This window comes from Danio rerio, chromosome 1 (assembly GCF_052040795.2).
Source record: "Danio rerio strain M-AB ecotype USA chromosome 1, GRCz13ab, whole genome shotgun sequence".
NCBI classification, from domain to species: Eukaryota; Metazoa; Chordata; class Actinopteri; order Cypriniformes; family Danionidae; genus Danio; species Danio rerio.
This window is the reverse complement of record NC_141021.1, coordinates 54,477,031-54,503,129: the sequence shown is the minus strand read 5'-3', so window position 1 is coordinate 54,503,129 and position 26,099 is coordinate 54,477,031. Positions and strand designations below refer to the sequence as shown.

The following is a 26,099-nucleotide window of genomic DNA, read 5'->3' as shown; positions in this document are numbered from 1 at the left end:
CTTAAAACAGTGTAACACCTACATCCTACCCTTGTCATTATACAATTATGCAAACTTTGTAAACCACATAAACCAGAACACACACACACACACACACACAGATCTCACTGATCTCTCATGGGTCACTAAGCATCTTTACTGATCAGACATTACATGACCAGAGCTCGACACTCTCTCCATATCAACACGTCAGCATTTTTACAACCAAACCAATCATTTCTAAGGGTGTTTGCGGGCTCTATAAATCAACGGTTGATCTGGATCTGAGAGTTCTGGTTCTGAAATCCTACATGTGCGCATGTGAGGTCAAAAGGTTAGAGGGTTTAGTCTCTTAATGGGGGATTTAGTTGTATAACAACCCAAATCTCAATCAATCAGAGCTCAACCTAAATCACATCCTAACACAGTTAGGTAAGACGAATCGCGACGCGCATAAACACACACTCTGCGTGATTGTGGCCGAGTCTATCATTTGGGAGGATTGAGAGGATATGCCGAAAAAATAACACTGGGCATGTTGGCACTTTTAAAACACACATGCAGCTTAAATCTGGTGCCAAACCACTGGCACTAAGCTGAGACACACTGTGCAATTATGGTAGTGTGTGTGTGTGTGAGGGGAATCTCGTCTAGTGGAGGCCCTTGAGAAATCTGTTTCCAATCTGAGCTACAACATATTACAAACACACACATAAAAAGAGAGCGAACGGACAGACTAGATAGAGATACGGTTGTTCAACATCAAGACAAAAAACAAGACAAAAGAAAAAGCAAAGCAAAGCAACGCAAAGCAAAGCAAAATGAAATTAAATTAACTTAAATTAAACAAAAAACTAAATAAAATTAAATTAAATTTTTAAAAATCTGGTAATCTAAAATGATAAAAAATATTATATTTATTATTTTAATAAAATATTTATTTTAATTTAAAATGATATTTGGCATTAAAATATGTATAATAAATTTTAATAATATTTAAAATAATTATTTTAACAAAAATATAATAAAATAACAAAATTACAAAATAAAATAATTAAAATAATATTTAAAATAATATTTAAAATAATTATTTTAATTTAAAAAATAATAAATAAATAAATAAAATACAAAAAAGTTAAATAAAAATTCAAAAGTAAAATAAAAAATAGAAATAAATGTAATAAACATGAAATAATATACATTTTTCAATACTAGGCTACGGAAAACTCAGGTTGATAAAAAATACATTAATAAATTAATTAATTTCTATATTAAAATGATAAATATATATTTACAATAATTGCATAATAATTATATATTATAATAATGTATATTATAAAAATTACATTTTGCTTTCTAAAGAATTTGAAATCCTATTTGTTTATGAAGGCATTTATTACAGCTGTTGACTCTGTAAAATAAAATAAAATAAAATAATAATATATAAAAATAATGAAAGTAAAATTAAATAAAAAGCAAAATAGTTACATTAAATTAATAAAAATGTTTTAAATAAAATACATCTAATCTAATATAATAAAATTTGAAAATGAATAAATAGTCAAATAAAATAAACTTAACAACATTAGATGTTTACAGAATATATTAATATATACAGAATGAATTATGCTTAATAACCAGTTTAAATCTATTATATATATATATATATATATATTATATTACATATAGCTGCCTTTATATGTTAGAAAGAAGGATACATTATTAAATATTTTGTGTAAAGTTAAAACTAAACTAAAGACTCACAATGATAAACAGAGCAGCATTTTAAAGAGACTTAAATCCCCAAACACCTTAGAAGAAGCTAAAAAAACCCTAATAATCCAGAACACGCTGGACTAGTTTAACACGAAGCGCCATTTTTTTCCTTCAGAAAACGCAAAAATATAGTTAAAGCTTGTAAAAGTCTGACATGCGGTAATTATCCTATCACACAGCTGTCAGGCCTAACAGCTATTTTAACCTCTGACCTTCGGCTTGTTATTGTTAACACACGTCTGCATGACCCGCACACGTGCTGTTGTATTAACCCCTGACCCCGCGACATGCCTCAGCGGCCACCAGGGAAACACTCCTCAAACAAGAGCCAGGGATTACTTTCACACTAACACAGCACCGGATTACGTAACACACACAACCCAAAATACACGGGGCTTCTACTCGGAGACTGGAACTACTTGTGTTTTTGTGATGATGAAGTACAGTTGAAATAAGAATTATTAGCCCCCTTGTATACTTGTTTTTCCCTGATTTCTGTTTTCCAACACAATTCTTAAACATAATACTTGTAATAATTAATTACTAGTAAGTGTCTTTTATCTTTGCCATTATGACAACACATAATATTTCACTAGATATTATTCAAGATATTAAGTATTCAGCTTAAGGTGACAATTTAAGGCTTAATTAGGTTAATTAGGCAAGTTAGGGTAATTAGGCAAGTCATTGCATAATGATGGCTTGTTCTGTGACAATCTGAAAAGAATTATTGCTTAAGGGAGTTATAAATATTGACCTTAAATGGTTTTTAAAAAAATTACAAACTTGTTTCATTCTAGACAAAATAAAACAAAAAGGCTTTTCCAGAAGAAAAAATATTATAGGAAATACTGTGAAAAATTGCTCTGTTAAACATTACTTGATAAATATTTGAAAAAGAAAATGAATTCACAGGAGGACAAATAAATTTGACTTCAACTATATTGGGACAACATTTTAGTAGCATCCTAATAAAAAGTCGCAGAAATAAAAACAGAGAATTCATACATAGAAGGTCAAAATAGACTTAAATCTGCTCATAACATACATCACAACATTATGTTATTATAGAGAGTGTCTTATCTTAGGTCTTAAGTTAAAGGAACACTCAACTTAAAAAAAAAAATAAAAATAGGCTCATTTTACACAGCTTATCCATTCAGCCGATCTCTATTAGCGGGAGCACTATTAGCTTAGCTTAGCATTAGACCATTAGCATCAATGATTTAGACCATTAGCATTATATATCTTTTTATTTAAGGCTTGACACTTCTAGCTACATCATGTACTAAGACTGACAGGAAGTTAAAAGTTTCTGTCTGCGTCCAAAATCGCCTACTTTCATACTATATAGTTTGCTTAAAACAGTATGTGAACCGAGTAGTATGTCCAGAGTCATTGAATTCGAAAAACAGTATGTGAGAAGTACCCGGATGACCTACTACTTCCAGTGAGATTCTGAAGTGAACATCCGATGCACGGAGAAAATTCCCAAAATGGCAGATGTAGTACATCCGAGTTCTATTCATACTACTCACATAAGGTATAGAAAGTACTTCTAGTGGCCGAGTAGTACGTTTAAATTCAAATGCAGTACCTACTGAATAAGTAGGTGATTTCGGATGAAGCCGTTATTTTCTAGGCTGATATGGATAGAAACTATTCTTTCATTCTGGTGTAAAACTCAAGGAACTTTGCTGCTGTATCATGTTTCAGCAGGCGCAGTGATATTATTTAGAATTTTGAATTGCCTTGATCTTTACTCCAAAAGTGAAAAAAAAGAGAAAAAGTTATTTTACTGACATTTTATAATAGTGTTATACAGTTTTAGGGTTGGTGTTGCAAATTTTTGAACAAAAACCTAATAAACTGCCACTTTATAGACTTAATTCTATATGCAGCATACAGTTAAAGTCAGAATCTTTAGCCCCCCCTGAACTTTTTTTTTTTATTATTATTTAAATATTTCCCAAATGATGTTTAACAGAGTAAGGACATTTTCACAGTATGTCTGATCATATTTTTTCCTCTAAAGAAAGTCTTATTTGTGTTATTTCGGCTAGAATAAAAGCAGTTTTAAATTTTTTATGAACAATTTTAAGGTCAAAATGATTAGCCCCTTTAAGCTTATTTTTTCTGTCTACAAAACAAACCATCATTATTCAATAACTTGCCTAATCACCCAAACCTGCCTAGTTACGCTAATTACCCTAGTTAAGCCTTTAAATGTCACTTTAAGCTGTATAGAAGTGTCTTGAAAAATATCTAGTCAAATATTATTTACTGTCATCATGGCAAAGATCAAATAAATCAGTGATTAGAGATGAGTTATTAAAACTATCATGTTTAGAAATGAGTAGAAAAAAAATCTTCTCTCTGTTAAACAGAAATTGGGGAAAAATAATTCAGGGGGGCTTATAATTCCGACTTCAACTGCAAATTATTTATACAAAATATGTTTCAAACTACTAAAATGACAGAAAAGGTCGGAGTAAAAGTTTAATTTTCAACATCAAAAGTCCACAGAGCAGAGATCAACATTCTAAGTGATTGCTAAGGTCTTGCTAGGCGTCGCTAGGGTGTACTGAGTGGTTGCTAAAATGTTGAAATGTGGTTACTAGAGTGGAAGCTAGTTCTGTGAATGCAAATGCCTTGTTGATGCAACAGGTCAAAGAAGAATGGCCAGTCTGGTAAACAGAAAGGCAACATTGACTCAAATAACCACTTGTTAAAACCGAAGTATGCAGAAGAGCATCTCTTAACGCACAAAACATCCAACCTTAAGGCAGATGGGCTACAGCAGCAGAAGACCACAGTGGGTGCCGCTCCTGTCAGCTAAGAACAGAAAACTGAGGCTACAATTCGCACAGGCTCAACAAAATTAGACAAAAGAAGATTGGAAAAACGTTGCCTGGTCTGATGAATCTCGATTTCTGCTGCCACATTCAGATGGTCGGGTCAGAATTTGGCCTCAACAACATGAAAGAATGGATCCATCCTGCCTTCTATCAACATTTCAGGCTAGTGGGGGTGTAATGGTGTGGGGGATATTTTCTTGGCACACTTTGGGCCCTCCGAGCATCATGTCAACACCACAGCCTGAGTATTGTTGTTGACCATGTCCATCCGTTCATGACCACAGTGTACTCATCTTCTGATGGCTACTTCCAGCAGGATAACACGCCATGTCATAAAACACAAATCATCTCAGACTGGTTTCTTGAACATGACAACGAGTTCACTGACTCAAATGGCCTCCACAGTCACAAGATCTCAAACCAATAGAGCACTTTAGGGATGGGGTGGGACGAGAGATTGGCATCATGAATGTGCAACCGACAAATCTGCAGCAACTGCGTGATGCTATCATGTCAACATGGAGCAAAATCTCTGAGGAATATTTCCAGTGCCTTGTTGAATCTATGCCATGAAGTATTAAGGCAGTTCTGAAGGCAAAAGGGGGTCCAAACCCGGTAGTAGTAAGGTGTACCTAATAAAGTGGCCGGTGAGTGCACATGTTTGATCGAATCTTAATACTTAGTAGACATTTCAAGCATGATACAGCACTTGGTTATTATAACATTTGCTAGCGTTTCGATGTGTTCGTTTCTCTCCCGTCGCTGCGCTACATTAAAGGTAACATCTGAGAAAGCGAATCTATAAATCCAGCAGCTGTGAGGCTGAGTGGACATCTGTGTGGCATCAGCCATATTTGCATCTTGTTTAAATTAACTGGCAAGAGGGATGCTGTCATCTAACAAAGCCACTAATTGCCCTCTAAAGCTCCGTTTATATCGCTCCTTCAGTAAACGTCACCCGGGAGGATCCCGGCGGCAGATTTCAATCCCAGAGTCGAGAGATAACTTGATTATTTTAACACACACACAAGGAGAAAAGCTCATCTTTGACATCTGACAACAGTGTAGATATCAACACTTCTGAGGGTTTGTTTGTGTAAATCAGCCGATCTGTAATATTTAATTACACACAGCTCGGTGTAATTACATCACCCTCCAGAGGGCAAGAAGTCTTTCCCCTCAGAACATTAGAGGTAATTATGGTGTGGTTTGCGCAGGAAACCCTTCCAGAAGCATCCAATTGTGCGCCTACCACAAGACATCCACTCGAAAAAGTCAAATTAGCATGTTAACAGGCGATTAATTAGCTGCTTTAACACTCCTAATTGTTTTGAACAAAGTCGAATCCCTTTCAGGTTGTTTAAGTCGCACACCTTCTTAATGGGTCATTTATTTACGAGTCAGATCTGGATGAGTCACAGATGAAGTCACATATGATGACCAAAACAGTCCGTATGACCATGAAATATAGGAATTCAAATGGAAAGATTTATATGCTGATGTATTTAAAATTTGATTTCTTCCTTTGAAGCAACGCTGAATTTTCTTGTAATGCAAAGCAGAGCAACATAATCCTTCAGATGTCATTCTGATATGCAGATTTACAGATTTATCATTATTAATAATATTATTATTATTACTACTAATAATATCCTTACTATTATTATTACTTTTAGTATTAATTATGATGGTATATCAATATTATTGTTCTTCTTCTTATTATTATTAGTAGTAGTAGTATTATTGTTATTTTAATAATAATAATAATAATAATAATAATAATAAAATAATATAATCATTATTATTATTATTATGGTTCTTATTATTTTTATTATTATAATTACTTGTATTATTAATGATGATAATGTTATATTATTTTTGTTATTACTAATAATAATAATTTCGATAATACTAGTAATATTAATAACATTATTTTTACGGTTAATTTTATTAATAAATTTGGTTATATTTAATAATAAAAAAATAATAATTGTCATATTGTTATTATTTTTATTATTAATAATGATGGTAATGTCATCATCATCTTCATCATTATCATCATTATTATTATTAATTTTAACAACAACAACAATAATATGAATAATAATGTATTATTTCTAAAAAAATAATAAATACTATAATATATTATATAAACAATGTATTTTATCATTAGTATTGGTAATATTTAATAATAATAACAACAACAACAGTGTTATTATTAATATTATTTTACATAATTGTGTTATAATTAATATTAGTCCAGATAATAGTGTTATTATTAATAATATATATATATATTATATATATATATATATATATATATATAATGTAAACAATGTATTTTATTATTAATAATGATAATATTCATTAATAATAACAACAACAACAACTACAATAGTGTTATTATTAGTATTATTCCATATAATAGTGTTACAATTAATATTAATTATATTCTATATAATTAATAATAATAATAATAATAATAGTCTACTGTGTTATTATTAATATTATTGTACATATTAGTGTTATTATCAATATTATTAATATTATTCTACTTAATATTGCTATTTTTAATAAAATTTATATTATTCTAAATAAAAGTGTTATTATTAATATTATATCCACATTATATGCAATCTTTACACCAGAGATGCCCAAACTAGGGCCCGTGAGCCAAAGTTGGCCCATGGTAATCTTTGATTTGGCCGCCCATTCCATCTGAGAAGAGAGGGAGAATGATGGGCAGTGTTTAGAGATTGTCATTTCAAATTGTATGCAACCTTTTGTTGGTTTGTTTTATTGTTAGCGACACAAAAGCTGACTAAACATAAATGTTTCGATTTGAATGGTTTAAATTAATCATATATTGAGTTTAAAATGTACAGTACATACGGTCACCAAACAGATAGGGAAAGTATTCTCCTGCTTCTTTATGCATTAAGTCACTGCGAGAGAGGACAAGTACAGCGAGAAAAACCCTGCCATGAAAACAAACAGCACAAACGTGTGATTGGTGGAGAGCAGAGTCCAGAGAAAGACATCTTGTGTTGGGAAGGATGACACTGCCAGTCATTAGCAACACAGTTGACACATATACACGCATGAAACAGCTCTGATTCAAGCCGACAAACCCTCCACGCTCGTGCTCAGCCTGGTGTCCTTGTCCTGGTTGCTGTTTATTTACAGTATGGCTCTTTTCCAGAATCTGCCTACGCAGGCATTATTTTAAGGAGCACAGTCTGCTCCAAAGATTTGATGTTCAAAGTATTACAGCCATGCATAATGACAGGGATTTCCATTTTTGGGGGGCGAGCCAAATCTCTTCATCCTAAAATAATAATCTGAAATGTAATATTTCAATAGTTTAAGAACCCATTTGCATGCTCACAGTGATGTGATACTGAAAAATGGTCAGTGACATGCAGGTAAATAAAAGGTCAATTCTTAATTTTTCATTCATTCATTCATTCATTCATTCATTCATTCATTCATTCATTCATTCATTCATTTGCTTTTCTGTGGCCGGGTCGCAGGGCAGCAGTCTTAGGAGAGAAGCCCAGATCTCCCTCTCCCCAGACACTTCCTCCAGCTCCTCCAGGGGATTTCGAGGCGTTCCCAGGCCAGCCAAGAGACATACAGTAGTCACTCCAGCTTGTCCTTGGTCTTCAGCAAGGTGGGCCATACCTGGAACATCTCCCTAGGTTGGCGTCCAGGGGGCATCTCCGAGCCATCTCAGCTGACTTCTCTGGATGTGGAGGAGCAGCGGCTCTACTCCGAGCTCCTCCCGGGTGACAGAGCTCCTCACCCTATCTATAAGGGTGCACCCTGCCACCCTGCGAAGGAAACTCACTTCGGCCGCTTGTATCCGAGATCTTGTCCTTTCAGTCATGACCCAAAGCTCATGACCATAGGTGAGAGTAGGAACGTAGATTGACCGGTAAATCCGGAGCTTTGGCTCATGGCTCAGCTCTTTCTTTACCATAACAGACTGGTATATCGACCGTATTACTGCTGCCGTTGCACCAATCAACCTGTCAAGCTCCTCCATGAACCGACACCTTACTGTGGTAGAGAGGTTTGCATGCCTGAGTTATCCTGAGCGCTATCTTGTCAGGGGCTAATGCCACTGGTAGGGCTGACTGACATAGGACCATTGTCCTGCGCAAAAAACAGCAAAGACCCTGAAGTCGCCCACTATGGCGCAGCCGGGGCCTCACCCTGGAGCCAGGCCTGGGGTTGGGGCTCATAAGCAGGGCCAGACGGAATCTGCAGACGTTTTTTGCTATTTCTGCTGAGAATTTTATGCGGAATTATTTTGGGAGTTTGCAGCGGAGTATCATAACTAAAACCTTAATATATTAAATAAAAAAGTAATAAATTACTGAATAAAAACTGAATAAATTCATATTTACACATTTACTCAAGCAAATAAAAAGAATTAATAATGGGCTAAAAATCTGCGGAAAATCTGCGGAAAATCTGTGGAAAATCTGCGGAATCCTGCGCGCGTTCGGCCCACACAGTTTCTGTGTGGGCCTACTCATAAGTGAGCACCTGGTGGCCGGGTTTTATCCCACAGAACTCGGCCGTATTCAGCCCGAAGAACTGACGTAGGACCATTGTCCTGCAGGTCCACCCCCTGAAGGGGCTAGGACCACGACAACCCAATCGTTGGGCACAGAAACTGGCTCTTGGGACATGGCCTTTATTTTTAAAAAAGTGTTATTGCTTCCAGCTGGAGAGACTTCACATGCTGGGTTTCCATCCTAACATGAAGCAAAGCTTTTCAGTTCGCAAAAAAAAAAAAAAAATCACAAATGTGAAGTAGAGGCATTTCCGTCCATCAAGTTGTTAGAGAAGCTGACTGAAGTATTGGTAACTTAGCAAACAACAGTACTGTATATAAGGCAAGCAAAATGGAGACAGCTGATTGGTCAGGTGGGTCTAATGGCACTACATCAAGCTATATTCTTCAAACATGTTTTAATCTATCATTATTCACATTAACAATTTTTCGCACAAAAAACAATTTTTTGGCAAGTGAATTTTGGCAAAAATTCATTTAACATAAAATTTGCCATTTCGATATCTAGTTTCTCATGTAATGGGCAGTAACACAGGCTGATAGAAACCCTCCTTCAATAAATTCCCATTTAAAATTGTAAAATCAAGTTGATTAGAGATAAATATGATGCAGTCTTAACAACATACTAGCTTGTTATATATATATATATATATATATATATATATATATATATATATATATATATATATATATACATATATGGATGCTAAATGTATTTAAATGATTGAAAAACTGACAAATGGCTAAAACCTAGAGTTATGAAGTTACAATTAATATTGTTTAAATTAAGTAAATTAATGAGCATTCTGGAGCTGCACTGTGAGTCTTTAACATGTCATCAAATGAACAATTTTTGGGTGTATAAATTATTGTGATTAATAAGAATTTACTCAGTTTCTTCTGTAAATCATGGTAAAAGTGTCTAACAGCAATGTCAAAACACATTTACCGTGTTATTGTCCTGATGATCTTTGACCGAGTTATCCATTGTTAACAAATGAAGCCTTACCAATTAGTTAATACCCATTTTCAGCATAGGAATCCCTGCTTTACAAAAAAAGCAATCCAAGATGGTAAACAAATAAACAGAAATGACAATTTTGCATACTAAGGGCGTCAAGGTGGCGCAGTGTCTGGCACCATCGCCTCACAGCAAGAAGTTTGCTGGTTTGAGCCCCGGCTAGGTCAGTTGGTGTTTCTGTGTGGAGTTTGCATGTTCTCCCCGTGTTGGTGTGGGTTTCCTCCAGGTGATCCGGTTTCCCCCACAAGTCCAATGAATTGAATAAGCTAAATTGGCCGTAGTGTATGTCTGAATGAGAGTGAATGGGTAGTGTTGGGTTGCACCTGGAAGAGCATCCGCTGCAAAAAACATGTGCTGGATAAGTTGGCGGTTCATTCCGCTGTGGCCATTCCAGATTAATAAACAAAACTAAGCCAAAAAGAAAATGAATGAATGAATGAATTTTGCACACTATTTTAGTTCATAAATATTAAAACAAAAGTCTACAGCTCAAAACTTTCACTTCTGACGTGCTTCAAAAGCGAGCCGTTATTTATTTGCACAAGTTTCTTTCGCTGTACATTACACTTCTTTTTTTTTCTCCCCGTCCTCCGGTCATTTTTTCCTAGCTCTCAGCCCAAACAGAGAAGAAAAAAAAATCCCTGAAAGCGGAGTGTGCTCGAGAGAAACACAGCAATGTCTGGCTGGAGCTTTGACTTTGCTAGATTTCCTCTCGGATGTCTCTCCTGCTCTCATGATTTCATTAGACCCTGCAAAGCCTCTGAGCAGGTATAAATTACTCTCATCTGGGACGACCCGAGCACACTCGCTATCTTCTACAGCATTACCAAACACACACACACACATTAACTTCTATACGTACTGTAGGAATCAATCATAGACCAAACAAGCGGCCCCTGTGGTGCTTTCGGTCCCCTGCTGGTTAAGAGCCGCCTACAGCACATTCATACACACACACACACACACACACACACACACACGCACACGCACACACACGAACACACCAAGGTGAAGAGGGGCAAAAAAGAGTGAAAAAGTACATGGGAAGAATAGTTTTCTCAGATGTTTCTCTATCAGATGCTCCTGTATGGAAAAACTTCATCAAGCTAAGCCTGTGGAGGGAACACGTCACCATGAATACACACTTTACTGTATTTACACTAAAGGCTGATTTATACTTATAATGCACACGTATGGTCCGGTGCAGCCTTTGAGCTTTACCTCTGAAAAAATGTAACTACACGTCGCAACGATGCATAGCACAAGCTCTGTGATTGGTCGGCTTGGTAGCTGATAAGTGTGGGCAATGCTGTGAGCTCGACGAAGAAACTCGACACACATAAAAACCTGCTGCCAGCTAGCTGTTTTTCTACTCATCTAATAATAAAAATAAAATGCAACAGTATTTGTATCAGTATGTCGAGTTACAAATTTGACTCACACATAACGGAAGAATAGTAAAATAAAGTAGAACTAATTAATTTAAAAATAAAAACGCTTTAGTCTTTAAATATTTTTCTTTTATCCATGTTGTTACATAGTTTTGTTGACTTTTTTATGACTTTTATTAGTAGTTTGTTCTATTATATGTATTAAATTATGACCTTTATTATTATTTTATTTTATTTATTAGTTCATGACTTTTATTATTGTTTTAATTTATTATATTTATTACTTCATGACTTTTATTATTATTTCATTTTATAATATTTAATAGTTCAAGACTTTTATTATTATTTTATCATATTTATTAGTTCATGACTTTTATTATTTTATTTTATAATATATAATAGTTCGTGACTTTTATTATTATTTTATTTGATCATATTTATTAGTTCATGACTTTTATTATTATTTTATTTGATCATATTTATTAGTTCATGACTTTTATTATTATTTTATTTGATCATATTTAATAGTTTGACTTTTATTATTATTTTATTATATTATATTTATTTGTTCATGACTTTTATTATTTTATTTTATCACATTTATTAGTTCATGATTTTTATTATTTTATTTTATTATATTTAATAGTTTGTGACTTTTATTATTATTTTATCATATTTATTAGTTCATGACTTTTATTATTATTTTATTTTTATTATATTTAATAGTTTGTGACTTTTATTATTATTTTATCATATTTATTAGTTCATGACTTTTATTATTATTTTATTTTTATTATATTTATTAGTTTATGACTTTTATTATTTTATCTTATCACATTTATTAGTTCATGACTTTTATTATTATTTTATTTTATCACATTTATTAGTTAATGACTTTTATTATTATTTTATTTTATTATATTTATTAGTTCATGATTTTTATTATATTTTATTATATTTATTAGTTCATGACTTTTATAATTATTATATTTTATCACATTTATTAGTTCATGACTTTTATTATTATTTTATTTTATTATATTTATTAGTTCATGATTTTTATTATATTTTATTATATTTATTAGTTCATGACTTTTATAATTATTATATTTTATCACATTTATTAGTTCATGACTTTTATTATTATTTTAAATATAGTAATGAAAACACACCAAGAAAAATAACTATTATTAAACCCTTTTCTTACACTTTTAAATGTCGAGTTACACATTTGACTCACTCCCACAGGTGAAGCATAGTAAAATAATGCAGCACTAATTCATTATTTATCTAATTTTTTTGATCACCACAGTTCTGGTGCCTCTTTAACCCTGCGTACCTTTCTTACCTGTCCGTAAGTGCTGTGCTTCACAGCTCGCTCTGTGAATACTAAATCGATTGCAAATGTGCCTTCTGACTTGTATTCCTCCTTGGCTATAACATTAAGGGCTCATGGAACATTTTCTTGGCAGGAGACGCTACTTTTTCTTTTTCTTTTTCACCGTTTCCTTCATCTCTCCTTATTTTTTAAAGGCGCTCGGCTGTTTTTATACTACTAAATTTTGGCTTGTGCCACTGGGAAGAAGACGATGATAAAAAAACATTCTCCAGAGCCCTTTAGAGAACATCAAACAAATGTGTGTGTGTGTGTGTGTGTGTGTGTGTGTGTGTGTGTGTGTGTGTGTGTGTATGTGTGTATGTGTGTGTGTGTGTGTGTGTGTGTGTGTGTGTGTGTGTGTGTGTGTGTGTGTGTGTGTGTGTGTGTGTGTGTGTGTGTGTGTGTGTGATTTACCTGCAAAGTAAACAAATTGAAGAGAGAAATATTGTAAATGGGCACAAGCATGTGGCTGACACACGGTTTGATTCAGTGTGTGTGTGTGTATGACACACTGTGTCTAATGTATAATGTACACACGGCTCTCCGACTGGACATAATGCACGCACTAAAGCACTTTTCATAACACAAATGACTGAGTCAAGAGAGGGGGAGTGGAGAGGGAGCGTACAGTGTGTGTGTGTGTGTGTGTAGTTGATGTGCTTGTGTTGGCAGCGTTTCAGCATTCCACATTCCAGTGTGATATTCTGCACTGTGACCTTAGAAAACCCACCACACACACACACACACACACACACACACACAGCTTTCCTTTGCTCGTCACATTCTCTAACCGTCTACCCAATGCGCTCTCTGATTTCTCTCATCAGATCTTTAACCTTACAATTCTTTCTTTCTCCGTCTGACTTCCTTCCATGTCAAGCCGTGACTTGTAAATATTCAGAAGTATGATGTGTGTGTGTGTGTTGTGCTCTCAGGATTCCTCGACTCAGATGTGTGTGTGTGTGTGATCAAACACTGGATTACAGTCCTTCAACTTCTGAGCTCTCACAGTTACTAAAGAATACTGGGGTTCTCATGTGCTCCAGCCCTGAAGGCATGAAAGTCTGTTCACACACTTTCAGCATGTTCTGGTGACAGCTGCAGTCTTACACACACACACACACACACACACACACACACACAGAAAGAGAGAGGGAGATAGAAACTCGCCCATCTGAGAATTCCACAATCAATCTGACTTCACAAACTCATTCTAACGTGTTCTAGAAGCCTTGGAGAAAAGTAGAACTCTCTGGATTATGTTCTGTGATGTTCGTGAAACATCAGAGTAATGTGTTTGGGATCTTATAATAATTTTCTGGAACTCTTAATGTCTGTATGTGGTTCTAGAATTGTCATATTAATGTCACAACTCTTTACTGTTGTACTTTGTAGAACTCTCACTGCTAGGAGAGATTGTTCTAGGGCAATGACAGATGGTGATGTACAGCAATGTTCTACAACCAAAAAAGTTCAACCAAAAATGAAGTGATTTACTCTCTATTTACTCACCCTCAGTTCTTTTGAACACAAAAGAAAGAAGATCAAATGGGTTTGGTACAAGTGAAGAGTGGGTGAATGATGACAGAAGTTTCATTTTGGGGTGAACTATCCCTGTTCTAGAGCCCTTAAAACTACAGCCTTCCAGAAAACAGCGCTAGAAACTGCAGATACTGTACAGCAGAATATAACCCCCATCCCTCAGAACAATCTGATTAAGCACTATGTGCAACTGTATAACAATCAATTCTAGATCTCTCAAGACTGGAACTCCAAAAGCAATGTTTTAGAACTATCACCAAGAACCTTCCGTCATTTAAAACTTTCAAAGTAACCAAGTCATTTTAGAACTTTCACTAACAGAACTCAGGAGAAAGCTCTGGAAACTTCCGTCATATACTAGAACTCTCTCTGCTAAAACTGAGAACAAAGATCTAGAAACTTCTGTCATATTCTAGAACCCTCACTGCTCGGACTCAGAACAAAGCTCTAGAACTCTCAGCCATACTCTAGAACCCCTACCACTAAAACTCAAGACAAAGCTCTAGAACTCTGTTATAATCTAGAATCCTCAGAGCTAGGTCTTAAAGCAAAGCTCTAGAACAGCCATATTCTAGAACCCTCACTGCTAGGGCTCAGAACACAGCTCTAGAACTATGTCATATTCTAAAATCTCTAGAACTCTGTCATACTATGGAACCCTCACTGCTAGGATTCAGGACAAAGCTCTAGAATTCTGTCTCATTCTAGAACCCCCACTGCTAGGACTCAAAACACAGCACTAGAACTATGTCATACTCTAAACTCTCTAGAACTCTGTCATACTCTAGAACCCTCACTGCTAGGACTAAGAACCAAGCTCTAGAATTCTGTCATATTCTAGAACCCTCAATGCTAGGGCTCAGACCAACTCTCTAGAATTCTGTCATATTCTAGAAATCTCACTGCTGGGGCTCAGAACAAAGCTCTAGAACTCTGTCATACTCAAGGATCTCTAGAACTCTGTCATACTCTGGAACCCTCACTGTTAGGATTCAGGACAAAGCTCTAGAATTCTGTCTCATTCTAGAACCTTCACGGCTAGGACTCAGAACACAGCTCTAGAACTATGTCATACTCTAAAATCTCTAGAACTCTGTCATACTCTAGAACCCTCACTGCTAGGACTCAGAACACAGCTCTAGAACTATGTCATACTCTAAAATCTCTATAACTCTGTCATACTCTAGAACCCTCACTGCTAGGACTCAGAACCAAGCTCTAGAATGCTGTCATATTCTAGAACCCTCACTGCTAGGGCTCAGACCAACTCTCTAGAATTCTGTCATATTCTAGAAATCTCACTGCTGGGGCTCAGAACAAAGCTCTAGAACTCTGTCATACTCAAGGATCTCTAGAACTCTGTCATACTCTGGAACCCTCACTGTTAGGATTCAGGACAAAGCTCTAGAATTCTGTCTCATTCTAGAACCCTCACTGCTAGGACTCAGAACACAACTATGTCATACTCTAAAATCTCTAGAACTCTGCCATACTCTAGAACCCTCACTGCTAGGACTCAGAACCAAGCTCTAGAATGCTGTCATATTCTAGAACCCTCACTGCTAGGGCTCAGAACAAATCTCTAGAATTCTGTCATATTCTATAAATCTCACTGCTGGGGCTCAGAACAAAGCTCTAGAACTCTGTCATACTCAAGGATCTCTAGAACTCTGTCATACTCTGGAACCCTCACTGTTAGGATTCAGGACAAAGCTCTAGAATTCTGTCTCATTCTAGAACCCTCACTGCTAGGACTCAGAACACAGCTCTAGAACTATGTCATACTCTAAAATCTCTAGAACTCTGTCATACTCTAGAACCCTCACTGCTAGGACTCAGAACCAAGCTCTAGAATGCTGTCCTATTCTAGAACCCTCACTGCTAGGGCTCAGAACAAATCTCTAGAATTCTGTCATATTCTAGAAATCTCACTGCTGGGGCTCAGAACAAAGCTCTAGAGCTCTGACATTTTCAAAAACTCTACAAAAAATTCTATATAAAATAATTAATTTTTAAAAAAAAAAATAATGATTTTATTTTATAATGATATAATATATTTTATTAGAAAAAAAATCATAAAAAAACATGTTAACGTTTATATGGCTTGTGAACAAAACAATTTGGTAGATGTACTACATTTATGAAATGTGCTACATGTTCTCAAGCTTTATGGCCATTGCCCTACGGAGTGAGATCAGTCTCAAAATATGATACATTTACAAAATAAAAGTTCATACATGCAAAACACAATTCAGATAAAAAAAATTGTAAATTCAAAACGCAATTCGGAAGTACAACTCACAAGAGAAAATCATAGATATTTTCACACAATTAAATTGGATTTGTGTATGTACGGATCTTGTTTTGAACATGTTAATTGAATTTGCGTAATTACGAGTTGTTTTTTTAAACATACAAATTGGATTTGTGTGTTTAAAAATTGTGTTTTCAATTTACGAATTTTATAAAAGTGAATTGTGTTGTGAATGTATGTTTACTGTTGTAAATGTATTATTTCTGAGACTGATATGGCTCCATATTGGCTTGCTAAAGAAAGCCACACCCTCCTCATAAACTATGTCAACCTTAAATAACCCAAGTGTACAGAACTTCCCTAGAACACCTTCAGGCGCTGCAGTAAGCCGTGCGCACTTCAAACCCTGCATACACACCTGTGTGATCGAGTACGTCAAACATTTGAGTGTGTCAAAGAGAGAGGAAAAAACACTCCAGAGAAGGTGACAGAGCGAGAGATTAAGTGCGCTGAAGATAAAAAACGGCAGTTAATCCTAATCAGTACACAGACACAAACACACACACACACATACGCAAGATGTTAAAACACAGACACACGCAGCCTGTGAGCACAAGATCCACATATCTCTTTTGTTTGTATGTGTGTTTAAACACTTTCGCTTCCTTTAATTAGGGGATCAACTTCAAGAACAAAGGTGAACTTTAGGATTATACTGTACACACACGCACACATTTACTTAGCTGTCTACACGACTTACTTTGTTTTGCAGTGAAGCTAATTATAAATTGTACACACTAACCCTAATCCATCTGCAAATAAAAAAATTTAAAGGAAAATAAATGAAGGAAAAGATTTAATAAACTAACATAATAATTAAATAATTAAAGAACAAGATACATACAACGGGGGAAATAAGTACTGAACACGTCATGTTATTTCCTGGGTATAAATTTCCAGGGGAGCTGCTGAAAGATTTTGGTAGGAACACAAACAATACAAACATAAAATAAAAACAAATCAATTTTGAAAAATTGGTTGTTTAATACGATTTAATTACTCTCTCGCGATGATTAATTTTATTTTTAAATTTTGCCACGTTATATAAAGAAACCAGCCTGATCTCACGAGAAAACGTAAGTATTTCACGTTTTGGCAGTTTAGTGGCTAATTCGTACGAATTCGTACGAGTTCAGTCGTAAGAAAATGTACGATTTTAAAAAGGAGGCGTGGCACCTAATCCCACCCCTAAACCCAACCGTCATTGGGGGATGAGCAAATCGTACTAAAATGTACGAATTAGATCGTACGAGTTTGTACGAATTAGCCACTAAATGAAAAAGTTACGAATTGCAGTGAGATTGTGTTGAAAGAAACACACACACTTTTATATAAAAAGAACATTTTTACCTGCAGCTTTTCCCAGTCCGTTTGCACGATTTGGTTAATATCATCGTATCCAAATACTTAATGAATAATAATATAAAATAATACAATTATAATATACTCTGTTGTTTATTGTTTTTAGAAAATATCTAAAATTGTTTTTCAGATAGGCCTTTGTAGAATTAAAGTTTAAAATGACTTCAAACTGTTTAATTCATTTATATTACTCTGTATAAACCCTAAATCGTTATCGCTTTTGTTTGTTTTATATTGGTTTATTTAATGTTTTTATTATATCCGATATAACCTGAAACGAGCTGAAATGAGTGCTCTTTTGCCCGGTCTTTCACACACAAATACATGCACCTAAACATGCACAAACACAACTGAGTCAATGAAAAAGCAGTTGTTCCGTGCGCCACCTGGTGGCTATTATGAAAAAGCGGCCTTTGCAGCTGCAGTACTGCAAGTGACTGCGCGTGACAAATTGCAGTACTGCACAAGAAGAAACGTGCATTCTCAGTGGCCCAATCTGTAACAATGAAATGACACAAGGAGACAGGACTGAACTATTGAAATGTATTAATACTTTATCTAAAAGGCTTTTTTAGGGTGACGGTAGCTGAAAGACGCCTCTCATATGGAGAATGAAGTATCATGCATTGCTCAGGTGTGAGTTTTTCACAAACTTCAATAGTCAAAATCCTGATGGTTCTCAGGGTCCCGTCTATTAAATCTGATCTTTATTTTGTATTTTATATTGGATTCAGCATAGGTGATCGGCTAGGCCATTCCACCGCTTTATTTTCTTTCTCTGAAAGCATTTGAGAGTTTTCTTAGCTGTGTTTTGGATCATTGTCTAGCTGAAATGTCCACTCAGGATTCATTTTCATCATCTGCTAATTTAGATGTTGGACTGAAGCAGCTGATATTCATTTACACCGATGAAGGGCGGAGGGTTGCCGAAAAACTATTGAGAGATTTCAGCTGCTGTCTGGGCTTTCACTGCCTTTCTACACCTTCCTTTCTTCATGTGTTCAATACTTGTTCCCATTGTCATTTCATTTTATTACACTTACATTATAAGCTAATTAAGGTTATTTTCTCTGCATATATGCGTTTCTTGGTTGTTGCCAACATCTGATGACAATTTCAAACCAATGGCACCTTTGAAAATATGTTTTCAGTGAAAAATGGTGACAAGTTCAATACTTAATTCCGCTGCTGTAGTTTTTTAGAAATAAAATATTAAACAATAAATATAATATAGAAAATAATTGAACAATAATGATAATAAATCTATATACAAACAAACACACATACACATTAAAGGCTAAAGCAGGTCGCACACCAGAAGTGCCGCTCGACGACGTGCAGTGTTGCACCATGCATTTCAGAATTCTAAACATAGGTTTCTACCAGGGTACACACACCGGCGCCGCAAGTCGGGGGTTGTTGACTGCACCCAGCCACGACTCAGGACACTGTTCATATTTCTGCCGTGCCACAGAGCGCCATCAGATTAGTTTCATTTAAAATATCATGCGAATTTGTGAATGTGTGAGTTAAGCAGCGCATCTGGTTTGTGACGCCCTTCAGAATATGCACCACCATGTATATTTTTGATTTAATAAAGGAAAGAAGCACACCTACATTAGACGAAAGCATCTAAAAATCATAAATCAAACAGTGTATTTATATTTTGATTAGACTTATTTCAAATCTTTTAGAGTTTTAATATTATTTAATATGGACAGCACAAATGTTTACAACAGTGGGAATTTTAATAAAATTATGCTGAAGATATGATTAGTATGATGGGGATAAATTTTATTTCATGATAAAGAATTATAAACTAAATAAATACATACTTTAAATCTAAATATAAATTTATATTTTTTTATATTATATTATTTTTTATTCATTCATTATTTTCCTTTGGCTTAGTGCCTTATTTATCAGTGGTCGCCGCAGCGAAATGAACTACGAACTATTCCGGCATATGCTTTACGCAGCGGATACTCTTCCAGCTGCAACCCAGTATTGGAAATACCCATACCCTCTTACATTTACACACACTGTGGCCAGTTTAAGTCATCCAATTCACCTATAGCGCATGTGCTTGGACTGTGGGGGAAACCGGAGCGCGCGGAGGAAACCCACGCAAACACAGTGAGAACATGCCATCAAGACAGAAATGCCAGCTGGCCCAGCCGGCACTTGAAGCAGTGACCTTCTTGCTGACCACCGAGCCGCCATTCCGCCCCATTATTTTATATTTTACAATTTTTTACTGTAAACATAAAACTAAACCAGAAAGCTTTTAGTGATTCAGCTACAGTCACATTTATAGAAACCATATGAACTTCAGTAAATCCATAATATGCATAATAAAAGCTACAACATTTATCTTTATCTTCAGCTCTTTCTAAACCCACAGAAAGAAGGCCTGCAACACGCGAGCTTAAAGAGCCAGCCAGAACATTTGTGTGTATTCTGCAAATAAAACTAACATATGCTCCCCGCCAGATGTGAAATCTACTGTGTGCCTGTGTGTGTGTGTGTGTGTGTGTGTGTGTGTGTGTGTGTGTGTGTGTGTGTGTGTGTGTGTGTGTGTGTGTGTGTGTGTGTGTGTGTGTGGGGCATACTCAAATATTGCTCAGCATCATTTAAAGCCAAATGCTTATACTGTAATGCTAAAATTCTCTGACCAGATCCCCTTAGATTTTATAATTTGCGATCTTCAGAAATGTATATAGGTCTTGGGCTGGTTTGTTCTGTAGACAATTGAAAAAAGTATTTATGAAGACTTCAGATGCAAAACCCTCTTTAGAAGTTTCATTTTATATGTAATGATAAGGTCATTAGCTGGTAAATAAAATACCTTTTTTTTCAAAAATGTCACTTTAGACATTGCTTTGGTTTTTAACAAGGTAGATTTTCTTTTGCGTCAAAACCAGCTAAAACCACGTCTGCTTTTTTTGCAAAAACCTCTAAATCCACCTATTGGGACAAGACAGTGAGTGTAATTAGTAGAAAAATCACTAAAGATGCAATTAGAAATTATTTTACCAAACATAAATCACATTACACAAACCACCCAAAATATATAAATCTGTCAAGTAACTGGCGGTTCATTCCGCTGTGATAAACCAGGGAAAAAGCAGAAGGAAAAGAAATGAATTAAATCTGTCAAGTAAGTGCATGAATCAATAACATTAACACTGACATAAATTAAGTCTGTTTTCATTCCTAATATTTAGGATTTAGATTTAATGTAGGCAGAGCAACGTAAACATAAGCTAAGCTTGGTAGATTCAAATAATGTGGTGTAAAACATTAGGAAACATCAATATCTGTGCATTGTCCATTTTTATAAAAAGCTTATCAGATGTATAGGCATTATGAAGTAATACAAATAATTTATCGTTTAATACATTATATTTATATTTTAAAAAAAGCTTACATTGGCAAATAAAACACGAGGTAGGCCAAGTGGGCAAAAAGGGGAGGCATCAGCTGTCATTCATTCATTCCCACCATACTAAAGGTCTTGGTCTATTGTTTATCCTCATAGCATTCACATGAGATAAAAGAACAGCATCTTAACTGTCTTTCGTGAAATGGAGTTGCTGTTTAATGTATAGTAAATCGGACTCATTCAATGTAGCGTCGCTGTGTAAAAAATCGTTATAATTGCATGTTACACTTCCGACTGTACAGTGTGTTTCTTTTTTTTATAATGCACAGAGTTTTGAGGTAAGGGATGTTCTCATTTGCCATTCACTGACAGTCGGACAGGCTCATCCAGCTCATCAAACGTCATCTTTTAAAATCAAAATCAAAAGCGGAATAAAACAGTCTCCTCATAAAAGCCGGCGGATCAGCGCACCATTACATTGAAAACAAATGATTGAATTCGCGCCTTCTGATTGGTTCTCGGGATGTAGCGACTTTTGCTGTTAAAGGCAAGTGGCGTTTAATGGCTTTTGCTGACAAACTGTTATTTCTGAATGCGCTGACGCTGGGATTTGGATGATTAGAAGCAAATCTATTTGTTGATGGTGTACTATGTGTCTAAAGCATTTACTCAATGGCATTATCTCATTTTTGGCGGAAATGGCGTTTAGTGGCTTTTACATCTGAACTCAAAACATAATTCGAAAAATATCAAAGCTGCTTTTATTCTAGCCAAAATAAAACAAATAAGACTTTCTCCAGAAGAAAAAATATTATCGGAAATACTGTGAACATTTCCTTGCTGTGTTGAAAGGTTCGGGTGCAATAATTAAAGATGAATTACATAAATAAATTTGACGGGAGGGCTAATCCATGTTAAATCTATTGTTCACACATGCATTTTGCACCAGAGGAACATCACAAAAACCAGAGATATTGTGTTAAAGGAAGAGATGGAGATGCTTGTCCTTGCCTTCATCTCTTCTCGACTGGATTATTGTATTAATGTTTTGCTCATCTGAACAAATGCTCAAGGGAGCGATTGGAAGTTGTGCAGAATGCAGCGGCGAGGCTTTTAACTAACACCAGCAGGAGGTCACACATTACTCCTGTGTTTAAGGCACTTCACTGGCTTCCTATTAGTTTTAGAGTACATTTTAAGATAGAGCTCTGCATGGTCAAGCACCCCTGTACATTTAAGATCTTTTAAGCAGTCACTCATGTAGCCGGTCTCCGGCAAAGACCTGTTAGCCATTCCCAGAAGTCGTCTTAAGACTAAAGGTGACCGTGCTATCTGTCCGGTGGCCCCACGGCTCTGGAACTCTCTCCCTATAGCACTGAAAACTCTGGGATCAGTTGAACTTTTTAAAAAGCATCTAGCCAGTTAAACTCTGCTGTTATTTTGGGATTTCCGCCTGGATTTTTCCTACCCAAATTTAAAAGCTTCCCAAATCCACATGCAGAGGTGCAAATGCAAAAATTTGGTATAATTTTTTAAAGAAAACCCTTTGAATTTTAATAAAACACGATTGAAAGTGTTTAAAATAACTGTATATGTTGTCTGTGTAATAACAAACACCTAAAAAAAGAGGCGCTTTTTGTATTTTTTTTATGAACTCAAATTTGAAAGTGTCCCTTTTAGGTTCTGTGTGGTCTAGCGTGCTGTAATTAATTTTGGTGGTTCCTGCACATGTCTGTAATCATAGGAAAAAAGGAAAATGTCTCTTCCATAATCTATGCAAAAGATATTGCATTCCAACTGATGAGAGGTGCTGTACAAGCCACAGGGAGCGATCATTGTTTACATATTTTTATATATATATTTTTTTATTTGCTTGTTTATTTTACAGGGACAATACACTTGACATTGTTATACAAAGATAACCGATGTTGTGTACATAGGGCATATAGCATAAAGCTAATTTGCAGCCCTCGTCCCTGGTTGGGCTTTACATTATAAAAAAAAAATAATAATAATAATAATAAAGAAAACCGGCAAGAATAAAACACAATACAGCAAACATGTACAATATTTACAGAGCCATAAACATAAGATGCAAGTCCATATGGATAAAGAGAAATGTAAATGGGACCAACCTGAAAGAATAATGCTTAATGTTCACATTGCTGTAAAGATTTCAACCATTCTAATAACACATTGCAATAATTCCACTATTCTTTTGTTTGATCAAACATAATTCACTGTGTTGGGACCACGTCAGACATATAAAAGGATTACTTATGCACATCACCTCAAAATCAGAGAAGAATGGCCCTGAAGCGCGCAGCATAAGGTAAGAGATGACAGCTGTCTGTGCTATCTGGGGCTGCTTAGTAATCATAAATGTATTGTTTTCACTTTTGCGCCATGGAAACACGGCGATTCAATCGGCAACTGTTTGATATGTGAATACAATTCAGTAAAAAGATTGCTAGAACCGTATAAGCACCAGCAAGAGCTTTCATTTGAGCTATAACTTGTACATGTGTCATATATGAACCACATGAAAATGAACCAATGTAAAATACCCAGCTCGGGTATCCAAAATACTGAGTATTTAATATTTAAGTAGAATAAAAACCAAAGTGATACATATGTGCATAAAATATAGATTTTACACTTTCAAACGACACCACATAAGGGGGTCTGGTGCAATGCTAGCCCTTTAAATCTTAAAGCGAAAGACGATGACGTCACGGACTCGGGTTCGCAGAGTTTAACTGATTAAAGACACTTCTTTTTGTTCAAGCTTTTAATGAACAGTATTAGTGTTTCTGTATTAGGATTTTTAATTAATTTTAATATCTTTTAACATGTCTTCTTTTATTGTCATGTGTTCTTTTAGTTGTTTTCTCTTATTGTAAAGCACTTTGTGACTCGATGTCTGGGAAAGGTGCTATATAAATAAACCTTTACTTAATCATTTTGCGTTCAACTGTATATGGCCACTTTATTAGGTAAAACCTACTTTGGATGCATTTTTGCCTTCAGAACTGCTGTAGATGTCTAAGGTAGAGATTCAACATTGTGTTGGAAACATTTCTCTGAGATTTAAAATGATAAGAAATCCTCGCTGGAGGTTTTGTTGGATGCTTAAACATGCTGCAAATCTCAAAGCTGGTTTATTATACTTAGATCTGGCAACCATGGAGGACATTTGTGTCCACTAAACTTTCTGCGATGCTCAAGAAACCAGTCTAAGAGGATTTTTGGTTCACTGTGGTTATAATATATGCGTTATCTAAAACTAGTGCATACTTTACATGCAATTTTGCATGAAAAAAAGAAGTGAACAAATCACTTGAATTGGTTTCCAGCTGAATGAGCAAACATTGAAAAATTCGTTTGCAGTTAAATAGAAACCGAAATAAAATCCTTGAACTCTGCCATGCAAAAGCACTATCTTTGTTTGCGCAATGCATGAGTGTGAATGTCCTGCGAGACTGGTTGCAAAAGGAGAAAGATTGCAAAAGTGAAATAAATAAATGTTCTGGAGCGCTGATGAAATCCAGAAGAGCACAAGGTGGTATTAGAGCCCGAACGTGGCCTGCAGATGGAGATTTGCCTCATAGCTGCGGGCTTTTCAATGTGACAGAAAGATTGCAAATCATATGCACGCAGCTGAATATTCATGCGAGACGAATGTGTGGTTCAGAATAGAGTAATGTACAGTGGTTTATTACAGACGCGCTCTTTCTTTCTTTCTCACGTGTAGGAGGCAGCTCTGGGCAACTAGCCATGATACATAAATACGCATGACGCTCAAATCCTTCCTTCTAAATATAAATGTATATTCCTCCCCTGTCTTTGGTAGTGATGGGGTGCTTTAAGATATTGCCCTTAATAACCCACTGGAGAGAAATGATGTCTGACGTTTGGTCACTGACTGCATGTGAACTGCAGCCGCCCTTATGGGAGCCAGTATGTATGGGGTATGTTGGGGTGTTTGGTTGCCATGAGACCAGTCTAAAGCAGAGCCAATCCCGTCTCTGCCAGCAGACTGTGGAGGCGGAGCATGTGTTTGTCAATTTGCCACCAAGTTTTTTGTTTTTGGTTAGAAACTGCTACAGAGCTGATGGGGAAATTCAGCTCTTTGCGGATTCAGTCAGTTGTTCGCTTTAACAAAGCATTTAAAAATGTGAAAAACTGTATGCAAGGCAGATAAAGTGTTAACTGTTGATGTTTTAATTAATTGTCTATGAGTAAACAGTATGATTTATTCACTGAATTAAACAGACGTGACAAAAACACTCCTAATATAACAATACAACAGTCTAATAAATTCTCCAGTTTCTCACATTGTATGAATTGAATAAGCTGAATCAAAGGAGACCGACTTAATGAGTGGCTCAGTGGTTAGCACTGTCAAAGCAAGAAAGTCACTAGCTCGAGTCCCGGCTGGCATTTCTGTATGGAGTTTGCATGTTCTCCCAGTGTTGGCATGGGTTTCCTCTGGGTGCTCCGGTTTC

The 26,099-nt window shown here is 35.5% G+C and overlaps 1 protein-coding gene and 1 long non-coding RNA gene across 52 annotated transcripts in view; both read right to left on the bottom strand.

The window, feature by feature from the left end:
- Window positions 1-26,099, bottom strand: part of nfixa (nuclear factor I/Xa) — a 253,724-nt gene that overhangs the window by 95,821 nt on the left and 131,804 nt on the right. The gene's annotated exons all lie outside the window — the stretch shown is intronic.
- LOC147837525 (uncharacterized) lies at window positions 13,478-16,358 on the bottom strand. Of its 2 annotated transcripts, none has more exons than XR_015477034.1 (3): window positions 15,314-15,644; window positions 14,127-15,234; window positions 13,478-13,751 (listed from the first exon to the last, which is right to left on the bottom strand). It is a non-coding gene; the product is annotated as an uncharacterized LOC147837525 (long non-coding RNA). The 2 variants fall into 2 exon arrangements; XR_015477035.1 differs by lacking the exon at window positions 13,478-13,751 and adding an exon at window positions 16,024-16,358 and having other exon boundaries at window positions 13,761-15,234; window positions 15,314-15,553.